Genomic DNA, 13,137 nt, shown 5'->3' with positions numbered 1-13,137 from the left:
CGCTCACTTAGTAATGTAGTCGCGCGGACAGAATTTTAATATCTAAAATGGATTAAACATAACCCACTTTTTGTAAGCTCGTTGTGCATTTGATTATTTATCAATATTCGTCGTTAGTTAAGTTAATTTTTCGCTTACTCAAATTCATACCGCTCAAGTTATTAAAACAGTATGCCATCGTCAGTCGCTAAGTTATTTTTTAGTCGATCGTTTTATAATTCCCCATTAAGAATTACTCTTTGTTTTATTCCTAAAACCAACATCTACCAGCTGACAGAGGTAAAACCTAGCATATACTGAATTCAAATGGTAAAAGCTCGAAAAAATCGTCGTATTTTCAGAAATACTTACATTTACCAACTCATGTCGGTAAATCCTAAGACTTACACTTAAATCTTAAGATTAACCGTAGTTCGAGCTTTTACAGTAACATATAAACCGAAGCGCACTGAAATCTATCCCTGGAGTTAAGAAAAAAAAAGAGTTTTGTTTTGAATTATTTACATACAAAATATCATCGATATATACGTACTACGCATAAGATTTCGTGATTTTGGCATTATAGCCTGACCAGGAACATAAAAACCCTCGCCATGTTGCGGAAAACTAATGGTACTAATTTCTTTTAATGGCAACAGTAACTGAAAACTTCATTGACATGTCACCTTGCATGTCAGTCTATTGTTGTCAAAGTGTAAACAAACTTTATTTTAAATGTGTGCAATTGATTTTGTGAATTAAATTGCTAAAATATTTTTATAGTCGTGAAAGAAAAGTGGTTCACGATGTGTTAATGTATTTGTCGAAGAGAAATACTAAGGGTTCGGACAATATTTTCATTGAATAATGTTTCCGACAAAGGTTGTCAAATTGACTGACATGTTTATCGTATAGTACAGTCCACTATGAATAAATAACACTCGCTATGTTAAACTTAACCATACTGCATCCGTACACCTTACTTTAGTGCGACTTAGACATTCTTTAGAAGCGATCTAACGCTGTTGCAATAGTTTGGTTAGTTGACAAAAATCATTATTTCCAAAATGAAGCAAGAAGTTTTAGTTCTCTATCCTTGCGAAAAATCAATTTATTGGTGTATTACAATCGATTATTGAGGTTATTGTAAGCTAAAACTTCTTGCTCCATTTTGGAAATAATTAATTTCGGTCAACTAACTAAACTACTGAAACAGCGCTTGATCGCTTATAAATAATGTCGAAGTCGTACTAAAGTAAGGTGTACGGATGCAGTATGGTTAAGTTCAACATAGCGAGTGTTATTTAATGCCAAAATCGCGAAATCTTATGCGTAGTAGGTATACATCGATGATATTTTGTATGTAAATATTTCAAAACAAAACTCTTTTTTTCTCTTAACTCCAGGGATAGATTTCAGTGCGCTCCGGTTTACAAATTAGTATTGGCCTGAGGAACAAAATGCACTATAGTTTCATTCTGGGCAGCACTTGGTCCAACTTCCATACATGGATTGGCACTGTCCTTTAGTTTTGCAGTAAGTCTCCATCGCCATCGCCAACAAGTTATGTGCTTGCGTTACGATTAGTGGTGTGTTTAATAGATTGGTCGTAAACAAATAAAATATTTTAAATAAAAAAACAAAATTTTAGGGCACAATTTTTTTACTGATTTGTGTTCGGTGTCAGTAGTATTTGCCTCTCTGGTGTAAATATGGCAAGAATGCAAAGTAACACTCTTTATAGTTGTAATAGGTACTATTTTGCAACAAACATATAAATGTAAACAAACATAAGTAGGTACAAGAACAGAACATAATGCAATAATTAATCTATCTTCTATACTTATAATAAATCTGTAGAGAGGTCAATTCTGTACATTAAATATATTTTCAAAATAACTATCAGGGGGTGATTAGTGATCGATACTGATGCCAAAAATGCAATCAGTAAAATTTTTGTCTGTCTGTCTGTCTGTCTGTCTGTCTGTCTGTCTGTCTGTCTGTCTGTCTGTATGTTCCTTATAGAAACAAAAACTACTCGACGGATTTTAACGAAACTTGGTACAATTATTCTTCATACTCCTGGGCAGGTTATAGGATACTTAGGAATTCCCACGGGAATTGTTCAGGCGTTATACAAAAACTAATACAAAATGCCTATTTATCACCAAAATTGGTAAATGTACCTATGTACCTAAATGTCTATTACAGCTGCTATTGAATGTATCTAGGTGACCTGGAGTTACATAGATTTCGAATATAAAAAATATATAATTTCACCTTTTAAAACATGACAAAAAATCTGAGGTATGTGTCGTTTCTGTCGGGCCTGGGTCACAGATGACCGTTCTTCTTTATCGTATTTTAATTTCTTTTAACCTCTTTAGAGAGGCTATGCCTCTCAACCCAACAAACTAAATAAAGTCTAGAATTTTAATTTTGAAGCAACCCTGTATTCCGACGTGGTCTAGCAAGAATTCCGTTAGTAATATTCACATGTGAGGGAAGGGCAAACATAAAAGTATTTTTAAGGCATGAAGGAAAATATCTTGCCTTTAGAAGTTTAGATATACGTCTGGAAATGATTTATTGTACCTTCGGGATTTCGTGATAGATTTACCGCTTTTTTATCTGTTAAATTCCGTTTAATACGTACAGGGACTATGGGATTTTGATGACATGATGACATTATGTTTTTACAGATAATAAACTTTTTGGAGATTTATTTTCATATCGAAGATCAGCTTTTTAATTTTGCTTGTTCCCAACGAGTTTCACCGAATGTGTAACACTGTTACTCGTTGGGAAAAGAATTACTCGTCGGTGACACTGTAACCTGTATTTTCTAAGTTATAACAGTGTTTCTCGTTTCGGTACGACTCGTTGGGAACAAGTGATAAATTTTTAGCTCCAACCAAGCCTCCCTATTTTTTCGGTGGTAAAAATGCATTGAGTTGTATACCCATCACTGTGGTCAGGCGGCGGGTTATGTGGGGCTCTCCCCTCCAGAAGGGAGGGGCCTACCCACTAAAAATCAACCATCTCCGTCTCGCTGAGTATAGGTGGGAGCCGGTGTAGGGAGGCCTTTCCCGACATGTTCCACCTATGCGCAGACCGTCTACTATGCGTGCAGACTCCATCTTCGACCACGCCATCTTTTATTTTTACAGTGACAGTTTGTTGCACTGCCACTGTCCACTCGGAACCAAGCCTCCCTACTCCTAGCTCCAACTAATCGTTCATCTGCCTCTGGTAAATTAAAGCCTGGTCCGTGAGCACGTAGAATCCCGTCCAATGACCCCAATCTACCCATCCTTATCGCTCGCGCGTAATTATATTGCCATACCAGGCTTTAGAAAAGGTCATGCTCCTGACGATAATATTATTATGTTCTACTGCTGGACAAAGGCCTCAACCCAAGTGTGGGATGACTCTAGCTTTATTCCACGTGGAATGTCATTCTTTATTTAAATAGGATATAACGACTGATATTATTACTAACTGTTGTTTTTTCTCGAATCTGTTTGTTTTTCTTTTCCACGAATAACATTAATGTCATACTTCTTATAGGTACGAGTATATGCAACTGAAAATGCACACGTTTTCTGTGAATTCACCTGCTTTTAGTTAGTCTGAATTCACTGTAAATTTCCTTTCACACCCTGTATTTGCATGCAGTCGCACGAATACCATTCACGTTTCAGCTTTATGAAGGCGTATCATAAACCGTTCCGCGTGATATACTAATGCTTTCGTGTTTGTTGGGAATTCTATAGAATTCTCAAACAAACAAACAAGTTAGTTTATACCAAAACATTTTGAAGTGAAGTTTCAACTTCAAGTAGGTATTCCGTTTTCCAGTAACTTGAGCGTGCTGGTATTGTCTCTTTCACACTCGTGAAAATAGAAATAGTGATGTTGCTTTAGTGAAAACTTTTATCGATAATTTTTTATTCGCGATAACGAAAAACAACAAAAAGAAAATAGTATGATACTTATGACGTTTTACAATTATTAACGAAGTTCGCGCAGGTACTCACTAAGCAAAAACGTTTAAAATGAGTTTTCAAATTACATTTTTTTGAAGGATCGTTTTTTGAGGGACTGCAAACGAGATGTTCGTATACACTACTAAACGGGATCCTGCAAAAAACGGGATGTCGCCGTGGGAACAGTCCCTTACAATCTCTCTCGCCATCTTTTCCTGTTGGTGGTAAAACTCGGTGCCCTCGTGTAGTTTTCTTACATATTATTAATAAAACTATCGACATTTCCATCGACTTTTAACATCACTACCGTGAAACAAAACGTTCGTGCCAGTTTTCACAAGCCATTGTGTACGTATCTTTATTCTGTTTGCGTTGTGGAGTGATCTTCAGTTGGACAGTGTACAACGAATAATGCTCGTAGTTTTCAACTGTACAATAGATCGAGTTTCATAGAAATTATAGTAATATTTTCAGTAAAGTTGAATAACTAGCGCTTGGATGAATCGGAATTGAAGTAGTATTTCTGTGAATTCTACATATTCAAGTCAGAACAGTTCAAAGCTTTAAATAAAAATGTCTGAAAGTTTTATCCTAGGGTCTGTGATTAACGTTAAATTTAAAGTTTAGATAGCTATATTAATTTTCAACAATAGTGACTGAGTTTCTTGCGCTGCTTCTTCTCAGCACTGGCCCTTTTATTGTCCCGAAGCAGTGGTAGGGTTAATACTGGGACGTGTAATAGTGCTTTTTAAAAGCCTACTAGCATAAATAAATGAGTTTTACGAGTTTTTACAAAGAAATACAGTACTTTTAGAAATACAGTAATTTTGTATATAAAGTGTTTTGAAAACAGTGAAAATAAACATGAACCGATCGCACACGCTCAATTTAATATTATTATGCTATGTCGAATTGTACAGTCAGCGTCAAATAGTTCGTGACACCCAAAGTAACCAATAAGTGGGCAACACGTCTTTGTTACAATTGGAATAAGGTTGTGCTGTCACTTTTTGGCCACTTTTGATGTCACGCACTTTTTGACGCTAACTGTACCTGAATCATTAACAGCACAATGAACGTAATTACCGTATAATTAAACATATTAATATCTTTGAACGGCCAATGAAAGTATAAACGTGAAAATAATGCGCTTGAAACAAACAGATTGGTGACAATAGCTGTTTTTGAAGCTTTAATTGGGAATCCAATATTGCTGAATCCAATTATAAATTCAAAAATTTAAAATATCTACTTGATTGTATATCACGAGGGTTGGTAGTTCTTTCAAGTTTACAAAAATCTGCGCAGGGAGAGCCCTTTTATTAGTTTTAAACTGAGTTTTTAATCAAAGTAAAGCAAGCGTACCGGAAAACGGAGTGTGGGACGTCCACCCACAAGGTAGCAGGAAGGCACTGGACGCAGGCCGCTACCAACCGTGCAACATGGAAAGCATTGGGGGAGGCCTATGTTCAGGGCCTATAGGCATAGGCCCTGAACATAGGCCTCAACTGCTGATAGGCATCAGCAGTGGACGTCCTACAGCTAAGATGATGATGATCTTCTTCTTTTCGTGTCGACAACAAACCTACACAGCTGGTGTCAGCCCAAAACTCCGCCACAAGAGTGGCGTTTGATGATGATGATGATGTTTTAATGCCAATTCTTAATGGACTTTCTAAGAACTTGAAAAATAACTAATTGCCTAACGTGGGAACAGAACCCACGACCCTTCGCTTGCCGGGTGACGGTCTGACCTCATTGCTACTTGGACACAATTCTAATAGACGGTTGCTAATGCAAAAAATATGCTTCAGTGGGCTACACAAATCAAAATAAATCATTCGCTTATACAACAAAAAATATAATAATGCAAACAAAGAGAAAATTCCCATTATATTTCGGATTCATAATCCAGACCACCACAAATCAAATTCACAAAAAAATATAAATCAAATCAAAACAAAAAATGTTATAAAACAAACATTCGGTACTAGTGATGAAATAATTCTGCGAAATTAGATTCGAAGGAAAAAACCGGTTTCATAAAACAAATATAAATTGATTTGCAAATACCACTAAAGTGTTATTAAATCCACAAATACACGCCCACAATAAATATACATGAAAAACAGTTTTTATATAGTGCCTTCTCGTAGTCGATAAAACTATCGATAAACTTTAAATTAATTCTTTGACTTTTAAAAGAGAAATTACACCCTTCATGTAGGTTGGATGTACGATAAGTAGCCACTCTTAATAGTCAGACTAGAGGCCACCCGCGACTTCGTACGGGATCCATCAAGATCACTATGTCAGTCAGTCAGTCAGTCAGTCACCTTTCAGTTCTAAGGCACAGCTCTAAGGCGTAAGCTCTACGCACTAAGGCCTTTAAAGAAAATGTTAAGATTAGAAGGATAGATATTATTATGTAGGTATGTCCTATAAAAGCAACGATCAAGCCGAAGGTGGAAAGAAAGTTTCATCTGGAAACCTCAATCACAAAGAAACTGGCTATTTTACCTTTAACTGCCAAAAGGTGTTAACTCCTAACGAAAACTTAAATCTATCGACAAATATTATGCCAGCACTATTTAGTAAAGTTTAAATAGCAATTAATCATCGATATCCTCTTACATTGTTTACACATACTTTCAGCACTAACAGCGATCTAACGTAAGCGTCTTGGCTTTATCTTTAATAGATAGGTAGTTACGAAGCCAAGTTTTCTTAGGATTAGGTACTCGAGGTTTATTTGAACTGCTATTATGCGACTTTTACTGTTCTAATAACAAATAATGCAAGCATTAGGCCTTCCCAAACTACACTCGTCGTCAAATAAATCGCACCTCCCGCGACAAGCACTTTGAAACGTATGCATCCCCACTTCCCACCAATATTGGCACCATTTAAAGGCCTAGTTCTAAACTTCATTTCATTAAAGGAAAGGTTTTTACCCTAAAAATGTGTCTTTAGAAGGATCCAGAGTCACTTCTTCAAAAAATAGGTATAGGTGTACCAGAATCTCATGGCAAATAAAAATATTGGAAAAGTGTGTTTTTCATATGGCAATTGTCTATGGCTTTATTGTCACCTGTCAAAGTAAATCAAGAGATCTGTCAGCCGCTGCAGAAATTTTGTAATCTCTTCATGCCTATTTGTTATTTTTGTGAAAAAGTCGAAAAACCTCAAGCAAATCATATTGTTTTCAATGTGTATTGTAAAATAAGGCATAATTCAAAGTCAATCTTTGATTTTAAAGCGCGTCGTTGAGTTGACAGTAAGTTGGAGTGAAATGTTTTGATATTTTAATAATGTTACAGAAAATTGTATGGTATAGTAGTGAATTTTCGAAAAAAAATAGAAAATCTTTAGATGCAGCAAATAAAGGAATTTTCTTTCAGCAAATTTTTCTATCTACTGTATTAAGAGTACTTTCCCTCCAGGTGGCATTACAAAATTCCACTCTGTATAAATACCTCTTTATTGATCATCTATTGAAGAAGAATCAAGAATTGCAAGTGGAGTTTCTAGAAAACGTCTAGTTCTGAATGAAGTGATAAGTTATAGGTAAGTATGATACAATGATACATAATAAAATTATTTACAGTAATAAACGGTTTACTTATTTTTCAAGACAAATATGTTAAAAACCCGATGTATAACAACATTCTTCATACACAATCTAAAATGTATAGGTAGGCATTCGTACTTCATGTTCATTAATATTAAAGTCATAAATAAAAAATTAAACAGTATCAAGATCGTTTAATCCAATTTCCCCAGTATTGCACTCAACAAAGTTTATTTTCCCCATTTGCCATGAGATTCTGGTACACCTATAGTTACGTTTGAGCCAACTTTTATGGCCATAAAACTGTTAAGTTGGGATTAATCGCTATCCATCTGTTAAAGAGGACACGTGTAATCATTATTTGGTTTTATAACCATAAAATTTGGTCTAATTGATCCCAGAGGTGAGCCCAAAGTGAGGTCTTCTTTCAAGTCACATTTATGGTATAAGTTAATCTTTTATTAAGAAATTAAATTAATGTATTTTTCTTTAAGGATATTTATTGGGCTTTGAAATAACACCAATATTGTCGGGGTACCATGATTGTGTCAGAAGAAAATCTTTAAAGTTCGCGTCGCGGAAGGTGCGGTTTATTTGATGTTGAGTGTATCTAGATAACATTGAGAGTGTAGGTCAAATCCTCCATTTGCCTCTGGTGAATTGAGTCCTACTATGGAGACTAAGGCCATATTCACACGCGCGATAACCGGTTCCTAAGTGGATCCCACTGGATGGCGAGGACTAAGGTGGTAACCGTGCCCACGGTTTGGTGCAAATGTACGAGAACTGGCCAACAACCGCGCGATTATCGCTGTGTCTGANTTCACCATACCATTTATATGCCCATGTTAACATGGGCTAGTGTCGGCTCATATACCCATTTACCTAAAACCCTGTAGAATGTATTGTGCCTAATTCTCAGTCACCTTCATCGATAGAATTTTGCGAGGATTTAAACAATGGGAACATTCTGTATTTTCCTATTTCCAGTGTAAGTTCGAAGGAAAGTTTTCAAATCGACCGTTTTTGGTACTGTTCGGTTATTCAAATGTATTGTACCTTTCTAGAAAACGTAGAACAATACTTTGTTGCTTTTGAGAAGTGGAATTTTATTAGGTGCGAACTTAAAACTACTTGTACTAGAGTTAGGAAACAAGTTTTTACTTTTCTTCGCTTTAAGTTTCAATTTATTAAAAAGGTCACTTCTGTTATTTTTGACACTGTGTTTACATTGTTTAATTAGATAGATAGATACTCTATGTATAGTTTTTAAGTAAAAACAATTTTTTGTATACTCCACAACATAGACGATCTCTAGGTTTGTCGTATTTAACAAAATATTATTTAAACAAAAATTTTAGAAAATGACACTCTCCGACAGTTAAATTATACTAAGAATAAGTAGTTGGTGCTATCAACTCCGCTATTAACTTCCTTGCCCGTTGTAAAAAAGTAAAAATCACTTATATGTAATTGTAAATCCAAAAACAATACATCAGCATAAAACTTTATTCACAGTTTACGCCGACTCCAAAAAAATGTTTATTTCCCGGAAAAAATACCCAGCCCATAAATAATTCCACCATATCTAAAATAAAAGGAGAAACTTACTGACTGACTGACAGATCAACGCACAGCCTAAACGGCTAAACGTAGGCACTTGAAATTTGGAAGGGACGTAGCTTAGGTACCGTAGAGGTGCACTAAGAAAGGAATTCCCGAAATTCCCACGGGAACGGGAATTAGCGGGAAAAACGGGATTCACGCGTACGAAGTCGCGGGCGGCCGCTAGTTTCCGTAAAACAAGGAAACCGAACTGGCAACACTGCAATATTCATAAAATTGAACGCTCCCAGATACATCCCGATATGGTTTTGCTGGCAACACTAAATTTTTATGAGTGGAGTCTGGCCGTTTTACGACGGTAGGGGAGGTTTATTTGTTTTTTTTTGCACAATTAGATCTTGTAGAATGATTGAAGTATTCAAATCGGAGAAATGAAAGTATAAACCTTGGGGAATTAAACTAGCTGTAATATTTAATGGGCTGTCTCGTCTCTGTCGTCTATAGAAATAGAAAAACTTTATGGACACAGTAAGTAAATATAAACAACAAGAACAAAAATAATTACTGAGCCTGCTCCAATAGACTGAAGGTATTTACTGGGCAAAAATCTAATCGCGGTGACCTATAGCCCATATCTTAATATGAAAGGTTAAGCCTTACTTTCACGCACCATTTTAACTTATTAAGTTTTGCAGTTACTTGTGTGTACGTATTTTTCTATGAACGAAGTAAATTAATTATCCACGTGTACCAATTTTAAAACAGCACGCAGCTGATAAAAATAATTAAATATTAAAAAAAAATGTTTTCTTTACGTATATCGATTAAGTTACTGATTCTGAGTCGCTCCTAAAAATTTGGACACTGATTGTAAAATCACCTGGTATGTAATCTCCTCATATAATTCTCTCACCCTTAACATTGATACATAATTCCCATTAAATTCAATCAAAATAGTGTAATCGTGTAATTGCAAAATGAATAGTGATGTCGTGGCAGCATTCCAGCAGTCCAAAACCACAAACCACATTCGAATATTCCAACAAAACTCCAACGATTTAAAACTGTTACGGCAATAACCGTTACGATAATCGAGTAACACGTAATAAACACTTTTCTGTTAGTTTAGCGAACGTTGATAGGAGTAGTTGGGCTTCATACAATTTGTCGTTGACGTCACACTGTTCACGCCTCGTGCGCGTGGAACGTTCGCAGAAAAAGTAGGTCTGATGGAAAAAATATGGGTTTGTTCCATTAAAACACCAAAGCCCGTTTTCACCATCAATCCCTATTTTTTAACACCAGACTATACGCGCGACCTACTATGGTAGACCAGGGTAATATTTTACGCTATAACTTTTTATAAACTTGCGCCAGAGAGCTGGCATTCCAGGAAAGCCTCGTTTACTAAATTTGTCAATAAGCCAGTAAAGCTTAGGTCGCTAGCGTCTGCGCACTTTTATAAAATTGCCCGTCAAAACTGCAGGTCCACTCAAAAGCCCAAAATCACTCAACAAAAAAATTATGGAAGACTTGCAAAAAATTGGTTTACAGCAGTAGAAAGTCTTGAATACTATGACAGATAAAAAACAAATCATATTTTTATAACATGGATCTCTGTAATGGCTGAAATTTTTGTTCGTTAATAATGAACTGCACTCATAGTAGGTATACTTTTATGCTGACGGTGACGAGTGCTCGTATATTTTATTAATATCAATTTGTCGCGCTGGAAATTAACGATTTGCTCTTTTCTATATTGCTTGAAAATAATGAAACATATTGGAAGACATTTCCGAGCCGTTCTGAGGCATTTGAGGTAAAGTTTGTAGTGATTTCAGTTCTGAGACCATATGTCTAAGAATCGAAAAAAGGTGGTTCTCATGGAGACCACCTCAGTGGTTTAGTGATAAGACCCGACTCAGATCCAGAGATTCGATTCCCTGTGAGATCAACATTTTCCTTGCCATAGCAACAATGTTTGTTGATTTCGGAATTTGGGAAGATAGTAAGTCCACTTTGTAGGTAGGGGAGGCCTGTTGCTCGCATATTTCTCCTTCTGTCACCTCTATGACATCCACGAGAAGAGTGGGAGTGTCACTGTTCTCCACTGCCAGAATCTGATTCTTCTACAGTGACACTCCTCTTTCTCTTCTGAGAATCATATGGTGATAGTCATACTTATTATTAAAGTAGGTGTAGTTCTTGCAAATCACGAAGGCGAGTGAGCTTTACTTGTGTGTGTAGGTACGTGTACATGCACATAACGATAGTGTAATGTCTATCAAAACTTTTGAAAAACGAACAGTAGCGAGCCACCATACATGTAAAGCTCACTCGCCTTCGTGAATTGCAACAATACAGGGTGGCCCAAAAAGTAGTGACAAGCCGAAGCCCAGAGGTAGAGCATCACTAGGGCTGCTCGAAAACTATCAAAAATCGCGGAACATACATGGGGGTGATTTGGATAGCCCTAGTGATGCTCTACCTAATGGCTTCGGCTGGACACTACTTTTTGGGACACCCTGTATAACATGGATTATGTTTCACTACCAAACTGCACCCGTATGAAGTCGTGGCAACTAAAAAGACTAAAAATCAAGTACACATGGAACTTCTTAAACATCCTGTTAAGTTTATTTCTATTAAAAAAATGCATTACATTGCGGGTAGAATAAAATTTGGTTCCAAAATAAAACTCAGCTGGATTAAAAATTTGAAACGAGACCTACCCTCGTGAAAGGTGTGTTGAGTTGGGAACCCGCCAAAGGTTTTTTTTTGTTTTGCTAGCTTGTTAGCTGGACAGGTAGAGATTGTGTTTTAATGTAATTAAGTTAGTTTAAAACATGTATGTAATTACATTTTCTAGCAAAAGCGCGTTAAAGAATTGAAGGGTTATAACGTTCAATTCAGTGTTTTGTGTACTTAATGGGGACAGAGTGCACTAGGATAGTATAATAATCATGTACCTAAATAAGGTACGTGGTAGCAATCCCGACAATAATAAAATTACTCTGTGATGGCCAGTGTTGCCAACTTAGCTACTTCATAGCTAGATTTAGCAACTTTTTGATGTCAGGCAGCTACATTTTTTTTTAATTTGTAGCTAAACTTTTTAGCTACTTTTTCTAGCAACTATTGATTATGATATATTTTTACAAAGTATTTGAAGACATAAGTGAACTCGCTATAGCATGTCTTTTACTTCCGCATTCAAATGCTGAGGTAGAAAGATTGTTCTCCCAAATGAATTTAATAAAAAATTAACAGAGGAATAGAATGAGTTTAATAACTCTGAATTCTATTTTATGCATAAAAGATTCGCTCAGGAAAAGCGGCCAGTGCTGTCACAATTACGTTTTTCCTAAAGCCGTACCTACCTAGGTACTTGACAAAATGGGAACTATGGAAAAAAATTCCAAATCATGTGCAGCTGAACCTTCTACATCTTCTTCTCGTACATAATTAGATAATTATAATATTCGGTAGATAATCAAAATAATAATATTGTCTTCTTTTATTTGTTAATTAAGTAGTCACAGTATTAAAGTTAAGTTGGTTAAAGTTTATGGCTGATTTATTAACTGCAGTGTTTTATTTCTTTAGTATTTTATTTATTTCGGAATTTAGCTACTTCTAGCTACTTTTTAGGGAGAAAAAAATACTCAATCTAGCAACTTTCTGTTAAATTCCTAGCTATGAGCCTTTGGTAGCTGTTGGCAACACTGGTGATGGCGCGAGAGAGCTCCCCTGGCTTACCTGGAAGTCTTTATTAAATAGACTTCGGACGGAGGTCGGCCTTAGTAAGGACAATTGTTCAAGTGGGAATTCTTGGATGGGTCAAACTTGGAGTACAGGTGCGGTTTTATTCCCCAGTCAATGAAGCACATGATGTCGTGCCCTGAGTGCCCGAGCAACTGCACGCATGAGGATTTAATTAATGCTGCTGACAACGCCACTCTCGTAGCGGAGTTTTGGGCTGACACTGTGCAGTTTCCCTGCGTGATCAAATCAGAAATGAGGAGATCCGCA

The 13,137-nt window shown here is 36.2% G+C and overlaps 1 protein-coding gene across 1 annotated transcript in view; it reads left to right on the top strand.

Moving 5' to 3' along the window:
- The window catches only part of LOC114352247 (sex peptide receptor-like), a 281,000-nt gene that overhangs the window by 237,866 nt on the left and 29,997 nt on the right, over positions 1 to 13,137 (top strand). The gene's annotated exons all lie outside the window — the stretch shown is intronic.

Source organism: Ostrinia furnacalis, unplaced genomic scaffold (assembly GCF_004193835.3).
Source record: "Ostrinia furnacalis isolate ACB-3 unplaced genomic scaffold, ASM419383v2 OfSCF1299, whole genome shotgun sequence".
NCBI classification, from domain to species: Eukaryota; Metazoa; Arthropoda; class Insecta; order Lepidoptera; family Crambidae; genus Ostrinia; species Ostrinia furnacalis.
The sequence above is the reverse complement of the archived record's forward strand: the minus strand, read 5'-3'. Positions and strand labels throughout refer to the sequence as shown.